General features: G+C 40.2%; 1 long non-coding RNA gene across 1 annotated transcript; it reads right to left on the bottom strand.

The window, feature by feature from the left end:
- Nucleotides 1–21,214: 21,214 nt before the first annotated feature.
- Nucleotides 21,215–27,630, bottom strand: LOC137096913 (uncharacterized). Its single transcript, XR_010909797.1, has 3 exons — nt 27,395–27,630; nt 22,142–22,257; nt 21,215–21,330 (listed from the first exon to the last, which is right to left on the bottom strand). It is a non-coding gene; the product is annotated as an uncharacterized lncRNA (long non-coding RNA).
- Nucleotides 27,631–27,738: the final 108 nt, after the last annotated feature.

Genomic DNA, 27,738 nt, shown 5'->3' with positions numbered 1-27,738 from the left:
CACTTATTTCAAATAAATAATTAGGTAATTATGCAGACTTGAGTGTCAGGATGTTGATAGTGAATTACCAACAAATCAAATAGTAAATCATCATTTGAGAGTCATCAAAATTTCAGTCCACTCTGCCTTTGATTACCCAATTCTCGATGTTCAAGCTCATCTAGCATATGATTGTCTTCTGTGTTCCCTTTCTGAGTTCTCCTTGTCTTCTCTGGAACACCATCATGTTTCCTGTGCTCGAAACATCCTCCCCCTCTAAATCTGTGAAGGCATTGCTTCATTTGCACTTTCAAATTCCTGCTCTTTCATATCATAATCTTTCTACAAATTCCTTTTCAGAGTTGCCATTGTCTTGCTTTCAGTGGAAATAAGGGCTCATTTATATGAGTTTAATGGTCCATATTCACTGGGCAGTTGTTCCTGGCTGTTAGGAAAAATTGGGGATGCTCCAGAGAAATACTTAAAATTTTGAATCTTTTTTGTTTGCATGCACACCCATTGTGTAGAATAAAAACAGGCTGAGGAGAGGGTATAACATGCCCCCATAATCTGCTTTATGATGCACATACACAGATGACCACAAAACATTGACACCTGTTTTGTTTTATAAAATGACCTCTACATAAGGACCTCAGCTAAGGCAAACTGCAAGCACCAGCCAAAATTATGCAAGGATGCTGACAAATTCCAAATACTTTATGGGTAAATGTGTACAAGAGCTGCGTACTGATGAAGCCTTGAGAACAAGAAATGATTTGTTCATGGCAAAAGACTGACAGCCCCCAAAAATATCATCTAGAAAGCATGACCTTGTTTCAGTACAGTAGTTTGTCTGGAAATGAATTTTAAAAAGTCTTTTATACTCAGTCCTGAGCATCCAAGGCTACACTGGAAAATCAGACTCAAATAAGCACACATACCCATCTATGTGAAACCAATATCAATGGAAACTTGCAGAATGATTCATGGATTTTCAATGACTGACAGTGTATATCCGGTAGAACTCAATGCACTAGTTTTAGCCTATAAAAAGCTAAATATGGTTTGCAGCCTCCCTGATGTTAAAAAACATAAGCTGAAGCCTTATCGTGGGTTGCTTCTGATCAGCTACAAGACAAAAAGGTTTTTCCTTAGCTGTATCTCATTTATTGAATTCCCTTTTCAAACTGTATCTGTCATGAGCTTATTTTCTTTGAAATGCTGGTTAAAGTATTTTATCTGTTGTGATGAGATCTATTATTCAGGTCCTATTGTGGTCCACAGCAGTTTCCCCAAATAGTGTATCACTGGGAGTGCCTTTATCTGCCTCTAATTTTATGACCTCTCCTTTGGAAATCTGAGCAAAACAAGACAAAAGAGACATAAACTAATCTCATTTTAAAGGGGAACCTGGAGTTTTCCAAGAGCAGCAATCCTCTCTTTCTTTCTTTCTTTCCTCTCTTTCTTGGTCAATTTGTTGTTGATGATGTTATTGTTTGGCAGAACTGGTTTGGAAGAGAGAGAGACCACAAAACTGGATCCAGCTCATATTGTGTTGTCTGTTTCTTCATTATTTTGTAATACTCAAATTAATTCTCTTTCAGCATACATTTTCTTTTATTTTTGTATGTTGTTCATAATTGTGAAGCATCCTCTGTGAATGTTAACTAAAGAAGCAGTTGTAATGGTGATGAGGACGGGTCAATTGATCTGATAGACTTTATGATTGGGTGAAAGTTAGGTCAAACAATAAGAGAAAATCTTAGGTTATTGCTTCAATGTCCAAAGAATGAGGAATGTGTTAAGAAATGTGTCCAGGTTGCCTTTCCTAGAACAATTATTTTGTAAGAATGACTTTATTAAGATTATGATTATATTAGCTGTTTTTGCAAATCCTTGACATTTATAATTGAATATCAAGGTCAGGATTATCCATTCAATACTGTTTCTTATTTCTATGTATGTTAGGGACAGGTGTCACACATCATTATGATAAGCCAAGAAATGTTACCATAATACATTCTGTTTATTATGGTTTAGCATCTCTTTGCATCTCATTAAGAGAGGAATGTTGTTGTTCATTCGTTCAGTCGTCTCCGACTCTTCGTGACCTCATGGACCAGCCCACGCCAGAGCTCCCTGTCGGCCGTTACCACCCCCAGCTCCCTAAAGGTCAGTCCAGTCACTTCAAGGATGCCATATGCGCTATTAATGATGATAATGATAAATTGTCAGTTTTAGAGCAGAGGCCTAACAGATCAGAAAAAAGATTGGTAAATATTCTTTAAATTTAGTCATCTTTGCTTCCAGGGAGAGTTCAGACCTTATTTGTTTTAGAACACATTTATTGAACCTTTTTGCAGTTCGTGATATCCCCACAACTCTTCTACAACATCTCAAATGAATTGGTTTTCTTGTTACTAGCTTTCTTCACTATGCAACTTCCACAATCATAGATAGAAATGGAGAATACAATAGCAAAGGTCATCCTAACTTTAGGACCATTTGAAAAGACAAATAAACGGGTCCTAGAGCAAATAACACCTAGAGCAAATAATAAATTCCCTCAGCTACATAAAATGACCAAAGTGATGTTATTTTACTTTGGCCATTATTGTGAGAAAACATGACTCATTAGAAAAGACAGTAATTCATGATAAAGTGGCCATCGAGAAAGAGGAAATCTGCATTACAAACAGATAGGCTTGGTAAAAGAAGCATGTGTTTGCAAGATCTTAGCAGGAATATTATTAACAGAGTGTCTTGAATCTGACTTGAGACTGATTTTAAAAATGTACTATTTTATGTGTTTTTCTTTGTGGCTTTTTTATATTGTAGTTTATTACATTTTCATTGTTTCTATTTAGTTAGTGGTAGAATTCTTTAGTCTCAAAAAGTAACATTGTCAAGTTCTACCTTTGCATATCTCAGGAATCTACCAAATATATGAAAATACTACTATCTTATTTTTTTCCAAAGTGATCAGCACTCAATCACTTGAGTTCATTATTTGTGAGAGCAAGACCCCAATACTCTTCATTGTACCCTGCAAATATATACATATACATATATACAAACATACAACTCCCATATGCAATCTCTTCAATGGGAATAATATGTATAAATCACTTTGAGTACAAAACGTGGATCAAGTTGGACTTATGTTTTCAATGTTACTGTTTCAAAAAACAGAAAGGACTATCAGGAGCCGCTCCAAAATTGATTAATTTCATTTCTACCTTCTTTGAAATCTATGTGACACCTGCACTTTGCCCAGAAGGAATTACGTTTATATAACTTTGCTTCATAAGATGGAATCACTTTCATTTGCCAATCCTTTCACTAAAGCTCATTGAAAAGGTTGAAAATGTGGCAACAATTTATAAACACCAAGGAGACAGGGTGGTCTGTGACAGCATCTCCATTGCAAATTATATCTCTGCAGCGAAACAAGGAGAAGATGACATGCTATAAAAACTATTGAGTTAAAAACCCTAAAGAATTTCTTTTTGTTCTAGAGATCAAAAAGATCAAGATTTTTGTTAATGTATTCAACTTATCACTATAGAATGTATTCTTAGTCTCTGTGTAACACTATGGGCAAATGGGCATGCCTTACTTTTCATTTCCTATTAACAGAAGGAAATGGTTAGCATAATATATTTTTCTTTCTTTTTCAAATTATATATGAGTAAACACATGCAGCTAAAAATTAACTGAGAGAAGTGCACATTACAAGAAACGTATACCATAAACTTCCATTCGGGAAGGGAAGAAGACATCTTGCAAATTGAAACAGAACTTTGATGGGCCAAAACTGATGTAAGAATCTGAGAAATGCAACAAAACCAAAACTGACAGAATCCTAGGATTTATAGTTTAGGGAGGGTTGTGTAGAATTGTCAGCCAGAGAGCTGTAGTATCTCTGTGAACAGGATTCTATATGATGTTGTACTATAACGTGATGGAGTGTGAAATCTTCCCCTTGCTTATTAGGACGACATTTGATTATAACCCTCAAGAAAAAAGATTTTGATCAGCAAGACAGCTCTGAATGAATGCAGACAGCAGGAGGCAGAGGTCAGGTGGATGTACGTGTCTGATGGTCCTTCAGGGATACTGATTCATGCTCTGGTTCTGCAAAATGGTACATTCATATGCGGTACTTCAAGACTGTAAATGCTGTGAGAGGCAATTCAAGTAATTTACAGTGAATTGGGGGATTCTCAGATGGTTGATAGAGATATTTGAAGAACGGCCTTGAAAGATCATCTCACCTGGTACAGATGAGTCAGATATCTGTAGAATGACATCTACAGTAACATCTGCTCCTTTTGGAAATTCATAGTCCATCTGTCATTGCCAAGCTTTGCAAAAAAAATTAATTGAAACTCTTCATATAGTAGCATGCTCTTATTGCTTTCAGTGGAAGTATATAAATATTTGGTTTTCACACAAGCAGACTGAGGCAAACTGGTGCAATGTGACCTCATAGTAAAACAGCAGTAATTCACTATTTTTGTAATTATTAGAAAGGTTAAAAAGAAAAAACTTGGATTTATTCTCTCAGTAAATCCACAGAATAGTAGGGAAGAAGATGGAATAATTAATTTGTTTGCTAGAACTGGTCCACTGACTGTTTGATATGTATGTTGATGCGCAATATATTCTAACCTGCTACTAGATAAATGTGTACAGGATGGAGCTAATCCTAGAAATAGAAAAAATAATGATAAGCCTCAAATGGCCTTAAGAGCTTTTAGCATCTCAGTGGAATATTGAGGAAATAGAGATAAGTACTCCCCATAGTAACTCATTCCATTGTCCAGAGGAGAAACATACTGAATACTAAAAAGAGAAACAGCTGTCATTAGGGAATTTTTGATGGAGCTGGCCAGTAAAATCTTGTGCTGAGCAAGAGGGAACCATTGCATATTTGTGAGTTTTCAATAGACATTTGATTGCCCACTGTGGGAATAGAGGGCTGGACTAGATAGGCTTTTTATTGAATTCAGTACAGCTCTACTTAGATTACTAGGGCTAAATATAAGATGAAAAATAGATTTTTAAAAAATCACCTGAGATTTTGAAGAAACAGAACAAAGGTTCTGGCATTTGCCCAATATATTATACACGATGAAACATGAAATTATCTCTTATTTAAACATATAATTAAAAAGAATATAATTAAGGAAAAGAGATATGAAATTTCCAGCAATGTCTTTTTTACTCACTTCTAAACTATGTTTTAAAATATACGAAATGACATTAAATAATCATTATAGGTCCAAGCATTCCTCCTTCATATTTTTCTCCCATTTGTCTGATGCCAAGGTATGCACAGCATTTTGCATCTCCTGGTTATTTTGTTTTTGTGCTTATTCATGTAAAGAGTCATTCCTAGACCTTACATGAAGTGATATCGGCATTTTCAATTCTAATATTTTGGCTTGTAAATTAATGAAGTTTCAAAAGAGCCTAAAAATTATTCTTTTTATCTCTTGCCAAAACAGCTGAGCAAATGTGGAGACTAAGAATAATTTGCCAAATGTAGCCATGGAGCTAGGTTGTTTTTAAATGAAGGCTTTCTTGGTGCCTGCATGATTACAAACCCCTTTGGTTGTTTTTTCCTAAATGTAAGTAAAGCAGCTTGTCTTACTAGCACCATGAATAAATCTTGGCATGAGAAGGACATTTTTCATTAATGCTTTTAGGAAATGGAAAAGAACACCAAATGATGTTGCTCTTTAAGATGTCAGCAGTGTGACCAAATATCCCAAGCTCATTGTTCCTAAATTCCTGGAGCTGTTTTCTGGACTCTGTCTTCAGCACTTGTCCACATTTACTTTCTCCTAACAGCTAAAATTTCATCTTGATAACAGAGCCAAGCCTCTTTGTAACAAATAGATATAAATGTAGGGAATAGATCCTTTCAGCACTGCACCCTGTCATGTATTATTGACAATCTTGAGCTTGCAATGAAAGGGCTCACAAGAAAACCCTTTCCGATCTCTTTGGATTGATCTTGCTCCTCTGGTTTCACGGGCTTTTCTCTTTCAAAGCATGGTCGGAAGCCATAAATAAAGCCTAGCCTATGTCTGCTCAGTTTATGACTAATCAAGACAAATGTGGATTATCCAACAGCCACTTTGATGGTGGCTGGTCATATATTTGAGAATGCTTCTTATTAAAGACTTCAGAAGCTAGCAAAAGTAAATGTGGGATCTGATGCTTCACTGTACTTAAGCCTCATTCAGTCTAATGCATCATAAATTGTGTGGGACTTGTCTACTTTCTATGCATATCAAACACAACATTAAAAGACCTCCAATAGGGTCTGCCACACTTACCAAAACAGCATGCACTATATCTGTCTTTCCCCCATTCCCTTTCTTTGATTCATGTCCTTGAAAATTGGGGGGAAATCGTAAAAAAAATGCACCACTTGAGAAGATGTCCTGTTATTTTGTTGCATATGTTGTTATTGGTATGCTGGTATATTTTTTTCATTGAATAAAAATTAATATCTATATATATAAATTTGTTAGGGGCATCCAACAAGGAAACAAAACTCAAAAACCCCCCAACGAAACTTAACCAAAATTCCCATGCCCATAACACAACCCACAAGGTACAAACATATCTACTCAAAATGAAAAACAACACAACAACACACTCACAAAACGGCAAAACAACAAAACTCAAAAATCCCCCAACGAAACTTAACCAAAATTCCCATGGCCATAACACAACCCACAAGGTACAAACATATCTACTCAAAATGAAAAACAACACAACAACACACTCACAAAACGGCAAAACAACAAAACTCAAAAATCCCCCAACGAAACTTAACCAAAATTCCCATGCCCATAACACAACCCACAAGGTACAAACATATCTACTCAAAATGAAAAACAACACAACAACACACTCACAAAACGGCAAAAGAATAAAACTAAAAAAACCCAACGAAACTTAACCAAAATTCCCATGGCCATAACACAACCCACAAGGTACAAACATATCTACTCAAAATGAAAAACAACACAACAACACACTCAAAATGGCAAAAAAACAAAACTCAAAAACCCCCCAACGAAACTTAACCAAAATTCCCATGCCCATAACACAACCCACAAGGTAGAAACATATCTACTCAAAATGAAAAACAACACAACAACACACTCACAAAACGGCAAAACAACAAAACTCAAAAATCCCCCAACGAAACTTAACCAAAATTCCCATGCCCATAACACAACCCACAAGGTACAAACATATCTACTCAAAGTGAAAAACAACACAACAACACACTCACAAAACGGCAAAACAACAAAACTCAAAAATCCCCCAACGAAACTTAACCAAAATTCCCATGCCCATAACACAACCCACAAGGTACAAACATATCTACTCAAAATGAAACACAACACAACAACACCTCACAAAACGGCAAAAGGATAAAACTCTAAAAAAACCCAACGAAACTTAACCAAAATTCCCATGCTCATAACACAACCCACAAGGTACAAACATATCTACTCAAAATGAAAAACAACACAACAACACACTCAAAACGGCAAAAAAACAAAACTCAAAAATCCCCCAACGAAACTTAACCAAAATTCCTATGCCCATAACACAACCCACAAGGTACAAACGTATCTACTCAAAATGAAAAACAACACAACACACTCACAAAACGGCAAAACAACTGAGCATGCGCATTGGCGCCCAGCCGCAAGTTCCCTGGCGCGCGCACATGCCCTTCCGGCCAACGTTCCCTCTGCGGAAACCATGCCCACTCCAAGCCCCGCCGCGCCGCTTCCCGCACACACACACACCCCTGCCGCACATACACACACAACCCCACACTCCATCACTCCCCCCGCCGCCGCACACACACACGCAACCCCACTCCCCCCGCCGCCGCACACACACATGCAACCCCACACTCCATCACTTCCCCCGCTGCCGCACGCACACACGCAACCCCACTCCCCCCGCCGCCGCACACACACACGCAACCCCACGCTCCATCACTCCCCCCGCCACCGCACGCACACACGCAACCCCACTCCCCCTGCCGCCGCACACACACACACAACCCCACGCTCCATCACTCCCCCCCCGCCGCCGCATACACACACGCAACCCCACGCTCCATCACTCCCCCACCCCAATCTTACCTCCTTTTACTTCACGCCCCCTCCAAACCCCACCCCGCCCCTTCCCGCCCTGTCAAAATCTAGGAAAGACAGGAAGGAAGGAAAGAAGGAAGAAAGAGAAAGGGAGGTAAAGAAAAAGGGGGAAGGAAGGAAAGTTAGAGAAAGAAGGAAGAAGAAAAGGAAAGAAAAGGAAAGATGGAAGGAAAGAAAAGAGAGACAGCAGAAAAGAAAGAAAAAGGGGGAAGGAAGGAAAGAGATAGAGAAAGAAGAGGAGAAGGAAAGATGGGAGGGAAGGAAGGAAGGAAGGAAGGAAGGAAGGAAGGAAGGAGGGAAAGAAGGAGAGAAAGAGGGAAGGTTGGCCACAGCAACGCGTGGCGGGTAAAGGTTGTTATTTCTATTATTATTATTATGCTATGATTCTTCCTCTGAGACCCTTTTAGGGGGAATGGGAGAGGTGTCAGGTCCCAGAGGCAATGCATTGCATTATTGTTATTGTTATGATGGTGGTAAAATAAAAGGAAATAAAAAGTGAAAGAAGGAAGCAAACAGGGAGGGAAGAAAGGCAAAGGAAGAAAGGGGGAGGGAATGAAGGAAAGAGAGAAGGATGAAACCAAGTAGTGAAAGAAGGAAAGAAAGAAAGAGGTAGAGAAGGAAGAAAGGAGAGAAAGGGGGAGGAAAAGGGGGAAGGAATAGGTAGGTACCTCTCTTTCATAATAGTCCAGATATCTACCTCAACTTTGATAAGTTTTACTATAGGCCACAGCAACGCGTGGCAGGGCACAGCTAGTAATTTTTAAAAGAGTGATGGAAGTTGTAATTCAAAACCAAGGTGGGGAAGAACATATAATAGAGATGTAAAGAAATAATAGAGATGTAAAGAATAATATCAGATTTCCCCTCTTTGAAAGGATGTTATTGTTATTGTTATGTTTTTGCAGTTGTTTTTGTTGTGTATCTTCAAGTCATTTCCAGTTTATGGTGACCCTTGTGGATATTGATGGATATTTCTTCAAAGAGAGAAAGAATATAGTCTGAGTTGTATTTTTTTTTTACAACTTCTTCAGCGGGAGGGGTCACTCTCATGGGCTCAGTTTTATCAAATCCCTTACAAGAATCAATAACATCTTAAACATTTTGCTCTTGAGCAGAGGCCAAAAATACACCCAACAGCATTTGATTTGGCTTCCATTTTATGCTTAAGTACATGTATATTCCCTAGATGGTTGGCAGTTGTTGACTCAAGCAAGAATGACTGGATAATTCACCGAACTGAAGTGGAGAAGTATGAATTGTAATCTTTGTGGTCTTAATATAATTTGGCCAGTCTCATTTGTGGAAGGTGTCTTATGTTATCACTTAAAGCTATCCTTATGTGCTTTGCCTTATAGTTAGGTCCTATCCAAGACTTGTCTGTGGTCTGAGGACCACTTCATACAGGGGTTTTTTGTCCCCTTTTTCTTCTGCCAAGTGTCATCAAACCATGCTGGTTTCCTCTCAAAATAGAGGGGAAGCATCACAACACGCTTTCACTGCCACTACGAAGAGGAAAGGGTATCTTGGGTAGCTCCAACTGAGCTACCTGCATTTTCCTCTTCTTTTCCCCATATGATGGGGGATTAGCCAATGCACATTGTTCCATCCCCACCATATAATGGGGGAAGGGGGAGGGTGCGCAGGGTGCCATGAGGCATCCTGCACACATGCCGTTTTGCCAGCAACTGCTGGCAAAATGCAATAGCGTATGAAGAGTTAGTGAATCTCTCTCTCTCTCTCTCTCTCTCTCTCTCTCTCTCTCTCTCTATATATATATATATATATATAGGCAGACAATATCTAGAAAGGAGATATGGATCCATGAGCATCTTTATGTTCTGTGCCTCTTTGCATAGGTGTGAATCCTCTCTGTGCTCTTGCTTGCTACATCAGTTACAAGGAGACAAAGCCTTGGAGCTATTATTGGCCAGTATAATGTTGTACTTGAAAACAAGCATGGTGCAGTAATTTGAGCATAGGACAATTACTCTGGAGATCAGGATTCAATTCCTCACTCAATCATGGAAGCCTCTTGGGTGACCTTGGGCAGGTTATACACAGACCCAGAAATGGAATGACTTGAATGACTTGAAGGTATGCAACAACAAATAATGAAATACTTAGATTACATCCACTGTTGCACCTTGATACCACATGACTGAGCATTGGTGGCTAGTCACTGGCCTAGCTCTAATTCTCTCTCCTACTTTTGCTGTGGCGAGCTTCTGAGAGTTATATAGCTACATGAATCAGCTCTAAAACAAAGTGATGTTTCTAGTGCACCATGTTTTAAACCAAAGCTGTAGAGGTTTTACTTCAATGTTGCCAAATTTCCACTAAAATCTGGAAAGAACATTGAAGACAGATAGTTAAAGGAGACTGCAGAAATGGGTGGCAAGGACATGTGGCCTTCAGTCTAGTGGCGTATTCTTGGTTTAGATTGAGTGCAGTTTTGCAAGTCTAAGCTTTAGACTGGATGTTAGACAGGCTGCCACAATCTAGATTCAAATTTCTCTTTGTAACATAGCTGAGTGGCTTCGAAGAAACTGTTCTAGGTTGCATCTAGACTGTAAAATTAGTGCAGTCTGACACCAGTTTACATGTATTGGCTCAATTCTATGACATCTTGGTAATTGTAGTTGTATAAGATCTTTATCCTTCTCTGCCAAAAAAAGCTGATGCCACCCTAATATCCAAATCTCATGATTCCATACCATTGAGCCACACGGTGCTCATGTGGACAGCAGACACATTCCAATCAATTTTATTTTCTACATTGCCCCAAAGCTGCAGCATTGCTCCGGAATTTCAGGCAGACTCTGAACTTTTCCCTGATTTTTCTTAATGTCAGACTGGACTAATACAGTTTGTTCCATGATACCAACGATAAATGCAGAAATGTCATGGGGATCAAAATTAAAATCATTATGAGTATGGTTTATATTACCTGTGTAGATGAGTCAACTGTTAATCTTGTAAAAATTGAAAAAGCAGTAACATCTAAATATGAGCTGCCTGCTGACTCAGGAAAACACTTCTCCAAGGTCTGAGAGCTGCATTCTAAGTAGCAATGGTCTCAGATATCACTATACACCTCTTGCTGAGTATGTGGATGTGGCTCTAACTGTGAAAATTATAACTAATCAATATGATTTTAGGGGGAGCACACCCCAGCATGAATCATGGTTGCAGGCTCCGCAAACTTGCCATATAGCCTGAAAGCTGACTTGTATCAGAAATATGAAAAACAGTGACATCTTCCTGGTACAGTCTGTATGGTGTACTGGTATGAGTATTGGACTTCAGTAGACAATGGTTTGAATCCCCATTTGGTTATGTTTTAGTCAAATCATACTTTCTCAGTCTTAGAGGGAGGCAAGGGCAAAGGCAAAGTACCTCTGAACAAATATTTCCAAGAAACCCCATGAGGGGTTGCCATAAGTTGGAGTTGACTTGAAGGCATGTGACACCAACACAAACTGTGCTGTGTATCTTTCTGAATATGAACAGCCCACATTCAGAAGCATGCATGTGTGTCTGACTTTCATAAGAAAAGAACCCTGCGGCTGGAATAGATAGACTAAATGACTCCAGACTGTGAGGATACACTCCTATCTTTGTTTATGGAAGTGGGGAAGGTGGGGGGAGGGCAAAGCCTTGCCTTTGGCTGCCCACAGGGCAAGGGTTTGCTGTAGAAAAAGCAACACCCCTGAGTATTGAGGGCAAACTGATACTGCAGAGAATATTCCCAGTATCTAAAAATGTTCAGCCCAGAGCTCTGACCCAGTTCCGACCTACATCTCATGCATTGCTTTTGCGTGTTATGAAATGAGGCACATTTCTTAACAATAGTGCCCCGTGTGCTCTCTTCAGAGGACAGCACAGAGTGTTTGAAGTTGCATGTGGAGGAAGGAAATGAGTTGGCGGAGTCTTTCTGAAGAGTACAGGCTGTATCTGTCCATTTGCTACTGTTTATTGGTCTAAATTTCATTAGATTTCAAGTCTGCAATATATTCCAAATACATCCTTAGAAAAAAAAACCCAGAAGTGCATTATGTCAAGCAATTTTGTTCACTTCGGAATTCCTAGCAGAAGCTGTCTGTATCATTCTGAACTTCTCTCCAATGGTCTTAATTCATCATTAAAACAGATGAGCAGAAATCCCATTCCATGTGCCTTTTGCTGTCCAATTCTGATAGAGCATGTTGAGAAAACTTCAGATACAGAGGGTGACAACCAACCTTTCTGGATTACCAATCCAATTTGAGGGTAGAGACATCACACTGGCAACAAAGATCTGCATAGTTAAAGCAATTGTATTCCCCATAGTAACCTAGGGATGTGAGAGCTAAACCATGGGGAAGACTGAGTGAAGGAAGATAGATGCTTTTGAACTGTGGTGTTGGAGGAAAATTCTGAAAGTGCCTTGGACCACAAGAAGATCCAACCAGTCCATACTTAAGGAAATAAAGCCCAACTGCTCATTGGAGGGAAGGATATTAGAGGCAAAGTTGAAGTACTTTGGCCACATAATGAGAAGACAGGAAAGCTTGGAGAAGAGAATGATGCTGAGGAAAATAGAAAGAAAAAGGAAGAGGGGCCGACCAAGGACAAGATGCTATCCTTGGAGTGACTGGCTTGATCTTGAAGGAGCTGGGGTGGCGATGGCCAACAGGGAGCTCTGGCGTGGGCTGGTCCATGAGGTCACAAAGAGTCAGAAGCAACTGAATGAATAAACAACAACAAACATGGCAGGATAATTTGGTAGTTTCCCAGTTTTAATACTTCTATCTTCTAAAAAGGTAAAAATGCTTCTCATAAGGCTTAATTACTAGCAATAAATTAGCAGTATTTTTGGTGGCAATGGTAAATACTTTTTTTTAGTATTTTATATGGCTGTCAGAAACAATGAAACAATTCTTTGTTCTGTAGCATTGGCACATTTTGGAATTCTCCCTCTTTCACACACAGTGTTGGGGAACTACAGCTTATAAATGAAAGTTAAGCAGCTTCCCCAAAAACTGCACACAAACTGAAAAGGTGCAGCTTTCCTCAACCTGAGTCTGGAAGTGTTAACTTGGGCTTTATTTTTTTTTTAATCCTGAGTTGCCACAAAATAGCAGAAATAGACTTTGAAGACTAGTCTGTGTTCTCCTGTGTGCCTTTTGTTCAGTTCTGACTTATGGGAACTCAATTACAGGGTTTTTTTGGAAAGAGCTATTCAGAGAGAATTTCCCAATGTTGTTCTTGTAGGGCTGAGAGACCATGACTTGTCCAACAGTTTACATGAGTCCCCATTCAAACCCTGGCACGCAAGAGTCTTAGTCCAACATTCAAACTGCTACATCACATTGGCCTTTCTATATTTCCTTGCAGACGTTGTAATTATTAGATTACTTAAGGTTTAAGAATGTAATAAGATTCACCATACAAAGGCCTATTTTAACCAGCTTCCTTTCCACACCATGAGCAAATAGATAGTTCTAAGAAGTCATCAGGATTGCCAATAATCCCAGTAAAGTTTCATGCTTTTCCAGAGTTTATACCAGAGTTTCAAGACTGTAGGTATAATGAACTGTGTTGTTAGTAGGGTTTCCTCTCCTCCCCATCCCTTCCCATGCACCATCAATAAGAAAGCCAGAGTAATGGGAGAAATGAAAACAAAGGATTCTGGTGTGGGAAGCTACCTCTGCTGATTTTTTTTTATCCTGTCAGAAGCGACTTGAGAAATTGCAAGTCACTTCTGGTGTGAGAGAATTGGCTGTCTGCAGAGACGTCACCCAGGGGACAACCAGATGCCTTACCATCCTGTGGGTGGCTTCTCTTGTGTCCCCACATGGGAAGCTGGAGCTGACAGATGGGAGCTTACCCCATCTCGTGGATTCAGACTGCTGACCTTCAGGTCAGCAGTTCAGTTGACACAAAGGTTTAACCCATTGCTCTACTGCGGCTTATACCTCTACTGATACAAGGATTTCTTGTTATTTTAAAAAACTGTCCTGAGTGGTTCTGGAAATTTACAAGGAATAAACTGATATTTGAGATACGTTTGGATGGTCAAAAAACATTTCCAGCCCTTATAGGTATAACAAGAGCCCTAAGAAGCCTACAACTAGGGCATGGGAACAAGATGACACTCTCCTCCTCACTTTCATGCTCCCTAGTACACCTGCCTTGAATGCTAGTGGTAATATTGATACTAGTGCTATCATGACTAGTATCCATTGATAGTCTTATTCTCCAGGAACACAACTTCTCAGCAAGTTCAATAATCATTTGCTTTCCTAGCAAGACACAAAGTCCTTATTACCTACTAAAAATGATACATTATTTTATGGAGTCATTAACTTATAATGATTAACATTTAAGAAAGGGGTGCCAGAAGGTAAATCACATGCATTTGTTAAGGTTGTGCACAATTTATGGAAGCAAGGGAAATAATGAATTTTATGAATAGAGCTGGGACATGCAAAAGTGTTGTTAAACATTTCCAGGGGATTATTCATGTTAAATCAAAAACAAACAAAAGTTTTAGGCCCTGTTAAAGTGTAACAAGCTTTTATTTGGCATAAACCTTCACAGACCACAATCCATTTGATCCAATGAAATTGATATGAAGTCAGCTGAAATACATAAAAGTTGATGCTAATTTTTTTTTAATTAAGGTGCCAGAAGACTTACGGTTGTTCAACTCACACTTCTGCCCAGAATTTTAAGCTCAAACTTTTTCAGGTAACCCTTGTCCATCAAGTCCAATATTATCTCTTCTGGAAGTTATTCTCCAAATTGCAAAGATGTTTCCCATCACCTTCTATCTGATCCCCTTTTTATAAATAAAAAGAGAAAGGAAGGAACTTATACATGCATTGAATCTAGAACCTTTTTCATGATAATCATATATCAAAACACCAATGTATGTTAGTTTCTCAAATTCTTACTTTAACAGCCCCCCTACTTGAACTAGAGACAAACCTAGTATATTCGTTTCTTCAGATGACTAATAGACAACTTCAACATCTTTTTGCAGTCCTACTGTTGTCTTTTCAGCTCTACTGAACCACAAGTTCAAGTTCCCGGCATGCCTTAGCTCCAACCCGAAATGAGACATGACAGGCTGAAGGCAAGGACCAGAGGTCCATTCGCTTTGGCAAAAGCAGATGCTGGGGAGAGAGTACTCCCAAAGCATGCAGAAGCATATATAGGGGCTTAATAGCAATTCAAAGAACATAATTTTGTCATTGAGGGCGCTGATTGCTGCAAGTTACTATCTGCACATTTATTGGTTGAGTTGTGCCATCTGCTGCTGCTGCAGATCAGGCAGGAACTTTAATAAACTTTCATTGCTCAGTTTGAAGCTTGTGTCTGTTTTCAGTTGTGTCTGTTTTTAGTGTCCACCTTCTTTGGGTACATGGGGAAAGCAATGTGGGCAGGGTTTGGGATTGATGGTCTTTGATGGTTGATGATGGTCATCTCAGCCAGGATTTCTCAATGGGTCCTGGCTGAGGAAACAATGTGTGCTGAACCATCTTGATGGGTTCCCAAGGAGAAGCAAAGGCTGGGTGAATATGTGGCCTTTTGGGCTGGTCAGGGACTGATTCATTACAGGGCAGAGGGTTCATTGTTGGCCAGGAAGGATGGACACCAGGTGATTGTGCCAACTCTCAGAAGAGTAATGGGATTAGCCCTGTGTTATCCCCAAGGAGTGCTTGTGCAATGATGGTTCTGGGGATAAGATTTGTCCTTGGATGTCAACCAGTGGGCTTCTCTCTTGGCTGTGGGCTTTGGGGTCCGAGGTTTCAATAACACTACAGCCTTTGGGGCCCTAGGTTTCACCAACAGTATGGGGGCAGGCTGTGGAGTAGAAGGAAAGGCTGAAATGACCACTATTGTGGAAGAAGAGAATGACACAGAAGAAAGAAAAAGCAGAGCATGAGGAAAAGAGCATTTTTCCTTCCTAGAGGTGAAGATGCAGAGAGATCAAGAGTATTCATTTCTTGCCTGTGGGCACCTTGGTGCATTTCTTCTCTTTGCAGAGCTCCAAAGTAGGTATTTAGAAGATTTTATAGAGAAGTGAGGTACCTAGTAAGATTAAATGAGAACCAGCATGTATAGAGATAAGAACTAATAAGAATGGAGTACTGGCAATAAAAATTGGGGAAGTGAAGAGAAATATCAGAAAGAATGAAAGTTGGGTGAGGTGAGGTGAGATAAAGACTTCCCTGACTTGTGAAATACAGTATTTCTACTTGATCTGATATACAGTACTGCTAGACTTTATAATTTGCTAAATGCTAAGTTTTGAACGCTCTCTCTTCAAACTACAGAAGAGCAAACCAGCTTGGCTCTTTGTTGGCCATATCAAAGATACACCTAATATTGGTTAGCAGACTGTGCTACAGAAAAACTAAGAAGGACATGCAGTTGCTAATAATTACAGTTGCATTTAATTACAGCCATGTGCTAAATACATTTTATAAGATATAAAATGTATTTGACACATAGCTATAATTATAAATCCCTGCAGATAAGCATGACACAATGGATAGTCCGCTTTCTACTGCATTAATCCAGAAGACCTTTGCTACTATATTTTTGACAGCTATATTTACACAGAAAATACAGGTGGGTTATTTTAACACACCATTTTAGCAGATGATTAACTGGATCATGCTGCCCTTTCAAAGTGTAAAGTTTGCTGTGTATTACGGGCATAGGGGGATCAGTAAATTATTACCAGTACTTAGAGAGTCTTTGCTGGGTCAGATCTAAATTCTATCTTGACCAATGTTCTGTTCTTGAGCACAACTCGCTAGATGACTCTGGCAGGCCTACAAGAATATCAGCATCCTTGGTTGTCTGTCAGTTTGAATTGCTTTTAAAAGGTACTGGACAAATTCACACAGAAAAACGTTAACAGATGATTAATCATCAATGTGAATATAAATTCTAGCACCAGAGGAAATATGTCTCTGTATATCTGTTAATGGAAAGCATGAGCAAAAGAATGCTGCAGTACTTAAGTCCTGCTTATGGGATTCCCATAGGCATCTGGTTGGTTCTGTTAAAAGAATTCGGAGTTGGCCTTAGGTCTGATTCAGCACAGCTCTTCTAATGTTCTCAACTTTCAAGTTATATGTCTTTATTTCTATTTGGAATTTATAAAGATGTCCTGAAACTATATTTTGTTATAAATACAGCAGGCCAATATAAAATGAGACTTATTGTCCAGAAACTATTAGGATTTAATATATAATAAATAAAAACAATCCAGACAAAAGGGAGTCAGTTTGTGTGTGTGTGTGTGTGTGTGTGTGTGTGTGTGTCAGGATCAACTTGACAAACTGCAAGTCGCTAATGGAGTCAGAATAATAATAATAATAATAATAATAATAGTAATAATAGTAATAATAATAAACCAGCTTCAGCTGGTTCAGCGCGCGGCAGCCATGTTACTAACTGGAGCGGGTGGCAGGGAGCACACAACGCCCTTGTTGTCCCAGCTCCACTGGCTGCCGATTTGCTACCGGACCCAATTCAAGGTGCTGGTTTTGGCCTACAAAGCCCTAAACGGTTCCGGCCCAAAATACCTTTCAGACCGCATCTTGGCCTACGAGCCCACGAGGACCTTGAGATCGTCCGGGGAGGCCCTTCTCTCGATCCCACCTGCCTCACAGGCACGGCTGGCGGGGACGAGGGAGAGGGCCTTCTCGGTGGTGGCCCCCCGGCTGTGGAACACTCTCCCTGCACACATCAGACAGGCGCCCTCCCTCATGTCCTTTCGAAAAAGCCTTAAGACATGGCTGTTCGAGAGGGCATTTAATTAAGTGCTAAACAATACGGTAAGAGAACTGGAATGGAACAAGGAATATGAGACTGGTTATGATTCCACTATGAGACGAAGCGGATTTTTAGTGTAGTCTGTAATTGTTGTATAGTCTATATGTTGTGGAAACTGGCTTTTTTGTAATTGTCTTTTATGTGTACTGTACAGCCTTATGGGCTGAGAATGGCGGTTAATAAGTGCATCAAATAATAAATAAATAAATAAATAAATAAATAAATAGAAAATAGATAAGTAAAAATATACATAAAAGTGGTTTTGTGTCAGTAAAATAATAATTATTTATATTCCGCCCTTCTCAGAGTGGATCACAGTACATATACACGGCAAACATTCAATGCCGCTTTGTATAGACAATGCACAGACAGACAGAACAGAAGGAGGTGGTTTGTTTCGACTCAGTGTCCAGCTGTTTTTGATGCCATGGAAGGCTGGGCTCAAGTCCAGGGAGTGCTGTTGCTCTATGTTCTATGATGAAGAGCCGTCAGGACTTCCTCCTTCCTTTTGGTCACCCAGCATTTTCTGATCTTCTTTCTTTATGGTGTTGTAAAACATCTCCCCCACTTTTAGCAATACCTATTTTCTCTAATTAAAGCTAAAGCTGTTTTCGAATTGCTTAGGTAAACAATGAGCTAGGCTGACAGTCAGAAGCTCATGCCGACTCGGGGCTTTGAACTTGCAATCTTTCAGGGTTTTTGGGGGGGGGGGGGTTTGTCGTGTCAGGAGTGTCCTGTTGTGAGAGAAGTGGCCGTCTGCAAGGACGTTGCCCAGGGGACACCCGGATGATTTTGATGTTTTATCATCCTTGTGGGAGGCTTCTCTCATGTCCTCGCATGAGGAGCTGGAGTTGATAGAGGGAGCTCATTCGCCTCTCCCCAGATTCGAACCTGCGACCTGTCAGTCTTCAGTCCTGCCAACACAGGGCTTTAACCCACTGCGCCACCGGGGGCTCCTTTCAGTTGATAGATCTTATAACTGTTGGTGATTTACCAGCTGTGCTAAACCTCCGGCTCTACTTCAGTATGAATGCTGAAATGAAATTCAGCGTGACTGAAGGTCATTATATGTTTCATTTAGAACCAGGGTTCATATTTTGAAGCATTGCTAGGTCTGGGATTTGCCTTGAGTTCTCAAATGGAATCAGTCTCATAGAGCAACGAGTGAGACTTTTTTGTTGAAAGAAACTAGAAGTAGATGTAAAGGAACTATACAGCATCACAGTTCATTCATTGTTCTTATTGGGTATGAAAAGAATGACATCGCTCAAGAAGATCAGGAAACTGTCATCAATTTGTCAACAGTAGAATTGTAATCAGTTGTAAATTAAAGCAAAATGATCTGTTATCTCTGTTTGAGAATTGATACTTAGGTTAAACTCAAGAGTACTACCATTTTTCTTCAGTTCTAAGATGCACTCCCCCATATAAACATTTCTAAAAATGAGGCACACCTTAGAATCGCAGGCACTTTTTAAATATATACCTATTTGGGGGAAATAGACCTTGACATTTGGGAGTTGTAGTTGCTGGGATGTATAGTTCACTTACAATCAAAGAACAGTCTGTGTCTCACCAATGATAGAATTGGGCCAAACTTCCCACACAGAACCCCCATGACCAACTGACAATACTGTGTTTTCTGATAGCCTTTGGCAATCTATGACACCCCCTCATGACCCCCCCAGGGGTCCCGACCCCCAGGTTGAGAAACACTGAACAGATGGTGATGGTGATGATAAAAAATTGTAAATTGTGAACATCTCTACATGCTGTAATAGTGAACCACAAAACTTAATTAGGTTATTTGTTAAACATTAGAAGATATGAACCATTCTGGATAGGTGAATAAGGTAGGAGGAACACTGCTGGTATTTAGGAGGTTCTTTGGTGATACTGGTACATTGTAGTCTTACTCTTTTCACTATTTAGATTTTTCCACAGCTGTAGTAATAACAACAGGAGGTAAATTTTATAACCTCTGTGATCCTTGTTTCCTCCAAGAATGACATAAGAAGTAAGATTTAGGCAGTTATGAGTTAAGAATAGAAGGGGAAAAAATCTATTTTTGTCATGCCTCCAAAGGCTTCCTTTAGCCACACTTGATGAATATTGATAGTGAAACTAAGAAACTTACATAACCATTGTAGCCTGTCAAATTAGAGTGGGGTTATTACTTTATTATTCTTTAGTATTAAGTACTGCAATGTCTTCAGACTAGCCCTTTATGACATTGAAGTCGAAACTATTATTTTATGAAAATTCTACAGTGCATTTAATGATGAAATCCTATGCTCAAATTACAGTGAGAAGTGTTGCTGCCTTTCACCTTTCTTGATGGCCTCCCTAGAAATTTTAGGAGGGTGTGGTTCAAGGGAAAACAGGCGAGGAATCTGTGGTTGGGTTTTATGGATTCCTCTGAAGATCATCTTTTTTTTCCATCTTCCAGAACTAAGGTGCTGACACTGTGAGTGGCTTTACACCCTATAAACTCCTTTGAAATCTCTAGTGCAGTGGTTCTCAACCTATGGGTACCCAGATGTTTTGGTCTTCAACTCCCAGAAATCCTAACAGTTGGTAAACTAACTGTGATTTCTGGGAGTTATAGACCAACACACCTGGGGACCCACAGGTTGAGAACCCCTGGTGTAGTGAAACACAATATAGTGAAACAGTGAATGCTCTACCCTACACTTGAACCCAACCTAATGTGATGAACACAGTGGCTTACGACATTTTAAGTGTAGCACTCAGTGGAATTTAGTAAATGTGATAAAGTGGTAAGATTCTGGACTTGAAGTGGTACAATCCAGCCGAAGCTATTTAGCTTTTGATAAAGTGTAATGTACTGCTGTTTTGCTCAGAGAAGATGCTGCCATTGGAGAATTTAAGACAAACTTCTGACAGTTTTCACCATAGTTCTTAGAAAAGACTGGTGAACAGATGGCACTGCTGCTATTTGCTGGGATGAAGATGTCCGGAAGAGCTGGTCCAATTTCTACTGTAACTCTTGCAGCTCAAAAAGATCATGTTCTTTCTTTTTCACAAACTCTTTGTCTTCATCTTTTTCTTGAGATCTCACCAGAAGCTACTGTTGATGCCTCATTGGCTGCATCTACTGCTCTGTCATAGAACCAACACTTGAGTTGCACTGTTTGTGCATTTCTCATAAAACCAAGCATGATAAGGAACATCGTAAAAATATTTATTTTCAGCCATTTTTTAAAAAAAAATGCCACCAACTCCTCCTCTGCTGCAGTAGATCCTCTTCCAGGAGACTTGGAGCAGATACTTTTGCAGATAATGTCTCCTGCAATGTAAATCAAGACAGATGTAAAATACGTCCTTCAGAGCTGGGTACCACAGTTGTGAGTCACTGTAGAGGTCCTAGCAAATTCCTACAGAGGATAACTTTCTAGAATTTATTTAGCTCATTTAAGACAACTCTATGATAACTTCCAATGAGTGTTGTTCATTTCAATGGGGTTCACTATTATACAAAGTTTCCCGCTTTTAGACTAAGTTCAGAAACATATCCCCTACAGATATATGGAACTTGAGAATTTATGGATTTAGCTTATGGTCCTTAAATGGCCCTGCAGGAGCCAACAATTTGGTGAAATGCAGCCCAGGCATCACACTCTGCCCAGGCATGTAGCCGGGGGGGGGGGAGGCTTCAGCCCCCACCCCGAAATTCTCATGGTGGTCTGCGAAAAGGCCTTACTGGTACATTATTTAAACAGTTATGTTTATTCATATCATGATCTGATCACCATGCTCAATATATCCCATATGCATGGGGGTATTGGGGTAACGATACAAAAGGTTTGCTAGGGTAGACCCTCTTTCACTCAGACTCAGCCCCCCTGCCCCCGAGTCAAAATCCTGGCTATAGGCCTGACTCTGCCCACCCTTGATTTAGGTTTACAGGAAAGTCTCCAGAAGATCATGAAGTACATGGACAACTTGCAGCTGCAAGATTCTGGGAGTTCAATACTTCCCCCCCCACCCACCCAAAGTTCTGAATTTCCATGTAGGTGTTATGGCTATAAGCCACCCTTACACCTGTAGTCCATGAACATGTGCAGATGTTTTTAAAAGTTATCTAGGTCAATGCTTACCACTTCATCCTAAGTCCACTGACTGTTATGGATTCCTTTTCTCCAAAGCAACTTTCTTACCAGCTAGTTACAAAAAATGTACTTCTCCAGCCAATATGCTACAGCAGACGTCTAGCCTTTTAACCAAAAGTGGAGAAAGAACGAGAATCAGTTTTCAAATACTTGATGATATGTCTGTGTCAAATGTGAACAATGAAATGGGATGATTGGAGTCTAGATGAAAGCCAAGGGATTTCACTGAACCCTTTCAAGAGGACATTCAAGTGACTCCTTTGTTCAGGCTATACAAGAGATTTGATGAAACTGGAAATGACTTCAGGCTAAAACATTATTTCTCCCTGAATCATATGTCCCAGAGACAGCATAGGACATCACATGAAGTTGCTTTATGCGTACTAGGTAAGACTAGTCTTTACTAGTATTATTGCCTGTTACAGCCATAAGGAATGATTTCTCTTCTTAATGTTTTGGACTGTAATCCCCATTTCTCAAATTCAATGTGGGCAATTATGAGAGAATGAGTAATTTCTATACACATTGATGTATTCCAGATATTTAGATCTACAGTTATATAATTTGAACTGAATATATCAGTGATTAGCCCAGACAGGACAGACCCAATGTGTTTTACTTCCTAAAATGAAGAACAAGGCAGAATTTTGTCCCATTCCATATATAGAATCCAATGTCAACATTGATGTCAGAATCCCTCATTGCAAGTAATGAAACTGGCTACACTGAAAAGGATCACAGTCATGCATGTGACTTGCAAAATTCTGTTCATCAAGAAATTGCTACCAACATTTTTGGTTGAAGAATTCTGCAATTTGTTTTACAAAAAGTAACTGTTAAGAACACGAAGACAAACATGACGTATTCTTCTGTCCATGTTGTCATGTTTCTTTACAGAAGAGAGAGTGGGCCAGGGACAGTTCCATTTTGTCTCCTGTGCTATGCTAATAATATAATGTAATGTAATATTTTGTATATACATATAATATTTATAATGTAATGCAATATACTACTACTACTAATAATATGATATTATAATTATATAGTTATATTATATTTAATATTACTAATAATATTACAATATAATGGTATAGTACAATATAGTAATATTTAATACTGATATTGCACTATGCTAATAATATAATATATATTGTGTGTGTGTGTGTATGTATATATGTGTGTGTGTGTGTGTGTATATATATATACACACACACACACACACACACACACACACACACACATATATATATATATATATATATATATATATATATATATATATCTTGTAAGCTGCCCTGAGTCCACTTTGGGGTGAGAAGGGTGGCATATAAATGTCGTAAATAAATAAATAAATAAATACAGGGTATTAAATTTCTATTCAAAAAGCAGAAAATGTATCATGAAATTTTAAAAAACTCTCTAACATGATACAGAATCCTGTTGAGGACTTTGTAAGTTGACTTGTGTCTGTGAGAATTAAGGTTGAGCAATTCAGGAATGTACATATTCAGTATGGGGCTGCTGTTATATAGCCAGATAGAGCAGCTAACAAAGTGACTCATGCACCTTAGCATGTGCACTGGAACAGCAGTGAAGCCTGATAGTCATAGGAACGTTCTTGTCATGTCCTGTTATGCAACCTTACAATTCATTAACAGAGGGTGCATCTACACTGTAGAATTAATGCAGTTTGACAGCACTTTAACTGCCATGGCTCAATGCTATGGAATCATGGGAGTTACAATATCTTTAGCCTTCTCTGTCAAACAATTCTCAGTGATGTGAGTTTTCTGGGCTGTATTGCCATGTTCCAGAAGCGTTATCTCCTGATATTTTCCCACATTTATGCCAGGCATCCTCAGAGGTTATGAGGTCTATTGGAAACTAGACAAGTGATGTTTATATATCTGTGGAATGTCTAGTTTATGAGAAAGAACTCTTGTCTGCTTGAGAAAAGTGTGAATGTTGCAGTTGACCACCTTGATTAGCATTCAATAGTCTCGTAGCTTCAAAGCCTAGCCGATTGCTGCCTGAGAGATCCTTTGTTGGGAGGTGTTAGGTGGCCCTGATTGCGTCTTCTCTGGAATTGACAGCAACCCAGTGATTCCCGCCATGAAAGCCTTCAATGACACAATTCTCATTGACATCCTAGACTCCATCTTTTGCTGGGGCTGACCCAGTTTTTTTTCTTTTCTTTTGCTGCTTCAGGCAAAGGCAAGATGGTGCCAAAAACATTGTTTACTGTACCTTAAAGTGCGGACCGTGGAGTCCCAGAACAAGTAGGTCTTCCTGTTCTGTAACAGGAACATAATTGGAAGAGGGGGTTCAGGAGGAATAGCTGGGTAATTGTCATTGTAGTCACCTCCAGCATCTGCTACTAGAGGCAGTCTTGGTCTTCAGAAAATTATGGACATTTCCTATGTATAAAACAATATTGATTGTCAAGTGTACTAGTTCCTAGTATAGATAGTGATGCTGTTGCTGGCATAAACTTTCCCATCAGATATGCCTGCCCCCAACATCTTCAGGATAAATTCCAGAAACCCCACATTCTCTGACATTTTTGCTTGACAAAGGTCATCATGATCTTGACAAAACCCCAACTGATCCTGTTTATAAATTTGTATATTTGCTTTGACATTCACTGTATTAGCTTTCTCCAATCAGATGCGCACCAGATATAGAATCATAGAGTTGGAAGAGATCTCGTGGGTCATCCAGTCCAACCCTGCCAAGAAGCAGGAAAACTGCATTCAAAGCACCCCCGACAGATGGCCAGCCAGCCTCTGTTTAAAAACCTCAAAAGGAGCCTCTACCACATTCCAGGGCAGAGAGTGAGTTCCACTGCTGAACAGCTCTCATGATTAGGAAGTTCTTTCTCATGTTCAGGTGGAATCTCCTGTAGTTTGAAGCCATTGTTTCGCATCCTGGTCTCCACGGTAGCAGAAAAGAAGCCTCCTTCCTCCTCCTTAGGACTTCCCCTCGCATATTTATATATGGCCCTCATCATGTTTCCTCCCAGCCTTCTCTTCTGCAGGCTAGACATGCCCAGCTCTTTAAGCCGCTCCTCATAGGGCATGTTCTCCAGACCCTTGATCATTTTAGTTGCCCTCCTCTGGACACATTCCATTTTGTCAACATCTCCCTTCAATTGCAATGCCCAGAATTGGACACAGTCTTCCAGGTGTGGTCTGACCAAGGCAGAATAGAAGGATAACTTGACTTCCCTGGTTCTAGACCAGACATGAGCAAACTTCGGCCCTCCAGGTACTTTGGACTTCAACTCCCACTATTCCTGGCCATGGACCCTTTCCTTTTCCCCCCTCAGCTGAGGCCAAGAATTGTGGGAGTTGAAGTCCAAAACACCTGGAGGGCTTAAGTTTGCCCATGCCTGATCTAGACACTATGCTCCTATTTATGTTGGCCTATAATCCTTACTCTTTCAAGGCAATGGAGTTAGTGATCATGTTGGAGAATCTGTGGGTACATAGGTTTGACCATTTTACAGTTTGAATGCTGATAAAACCTAATAGCTTGGCAAAAGCCATCTGGATGTAAATGGAACAACCAAAGAACATCTGTACTGTCGTTGTCTCCATCCCCCACTCGCTGGGGAAAAAAGCTCATCTTATTTCAAAGCTTTGTGTCTCCCTTGGTAAGAGGTTTAAGGTTCAGAGACATTAAGTACTGAATGCAAACCTTGTTCTCAGAATATGAGCAACAGGAGCAGAGTCACAGCTGGGTGACGGTGAAGAAAAGCAAATGAATTTCATGTGTGTTGTGAGTTTTTCCGGGCTGTCTGGTCATGCTCCAGAAACATTCTCTCCTGACGTTTTGCCTGCATCTATGGCAGGCATCTTCAGAGATTGTGAGGTCTGTTGAAAACTAGGAAAATTGAGTTTATATCCCAGTGACACAGTGGGTTATACCACTGAGCTGCTGAACTTGCTGTCCAAAAAGTTGGAGATTTGAATCTGGGGAGCGGGGTGAGCTCCTGCTGCTAGCCCCAGCTTCTGCCAACCTTGCAGTTTGAAAATATGCAAATGTAAGTAGATCAGTAGGTATTGAGAAGGTAACAGTGCTCCATGCAGTCATGCAGGCCATTTGATCTTGGAGGTGCCTATAGACAATGTCAGCTCTTTGACTTAGAAATGGAGATGAGCACTAAGCCCCAGAGTTGGATACAACTGGACGTATTCTCGGGGGGGGGGGGGGGCGGACTTATATCTGTGGAATGTCCGGGGCAGGAGAAAGAAGCATTGTCTGTTTGAGGCAGGTGTGAATGTTTCAATTGAGTACTCCTGTTGTGTCAGCTCCACTAGTTGCCAGTCCATTTCCGAGCACAATTCAAAGTGCTAGTCTTGAACTATAAAGCCCTATATGGTTCCAGCCCAGCTTACTTGTCTGAATGTATCTCCCTCTACGTCCCACCATCAAATTGTTGCCGATGTATGCTGCCCTGAGTTGAGAGGGGTGGGGTACAATTATTGGAAATAAATAGCATTTAATGGCCTAGCAATTCTCAAGGTCTGGCTTCTTACTATTCAAACTGTTGGAGGGCCGGATTATAAGTGGAAAAAATGAATGAATTCCTATACACTGCACATATCTTAAAACAATACAATAATTTAAATGAAGAACAATTTTAACAAATATAAACTTATTAGTATTTTAATGGGAAGTTTGGGCGTGCTTTTGGCTGATGAGATAGGATTGTTGTTGTTGTTGTGTGCTTTCAAGTCGTTTCAGACTTAGGTTGATCCTGAATGAGGGCCAGGTAAATGACTTTGGAGGGTTGCATCTGGCCCCCGGGCCTTAGATTGAGGACCCCTGCACCAGCATCTCTCGCTCGCTGTGCGAGTGTAATTCTGACCTGCGTTATGCAACCAGCATTGGGTCCCAGCTGTCATACTTTTGCTGCATTTAATGGCATAGCAGTTTCAAAATCCGAGTTCTTATGGCCTGGGGGAATCCTTTGTTGGGAGGTGATTAGCTGGCCCTGATTGTTTCTTGTCTGGAATTGCCCTATAGAATCAAAGAGTTGGAAGAGACCTCATGGGCCATCCAGTCCAACCCCCTGCCAAGAAGCAGGAATATTGCATTCAAATCACCCCTGACAGATGGCTCTCCAGCCTCTGTTTTTGAATTCCAGGTGCTTTCCAGGTGTTATGAAACCACCTTTTTATGTAATGGGCATTTGTGGCACATGGGCTCCAGTCAAGAGAGAGCATAGGAACAAACCATTTCTGGGGCAGCAGGACTGTTCCTAGTGCACCTTGTCCTTCCAGGAGAGGAGGTAGAGAGATGCTCCGAGGCTGGTGTTTTGCAGCGCCAGCTCTGCCTTCCTTTCCGGCAAGCCCTGCTCTGCTCTCCTCCGGGCGGGATGCTTCCTCTTTAAGCCCCAGCTGTTCCCTTCTCCTCCCACCCATCCTTCGCCGGGCTCTATTTTTAGCTCCCTTCCGCGATGGACGCTTCCACTTCCCTCTCCCTCGGCTTCCGCCCCTCTTTCCCTCTCTCGATGGTTCTTTCCACACTGTGAAGGTCAGCCGACTGAGCATGCCTGAATGGGGCTCGCCAGCTCCCCC

Source organism: Anolis sagrei, chromosome 4, assembly GCF_037176765.1.
Source record: "Anolis sagrei isolate rAnoSag1 chromosome 4, rAnoSag1.mat, whole genome shotgun sequence".
Lineage (NCBI taxonomy): Eukaryota > Metazoa > Chordata > Lepidosauria > Squamata > Dactyloidae > Anolis > Anolis sagrei.
This window is presented reverse-complemented; position numbering and strand designations above follow the sequence as displayed.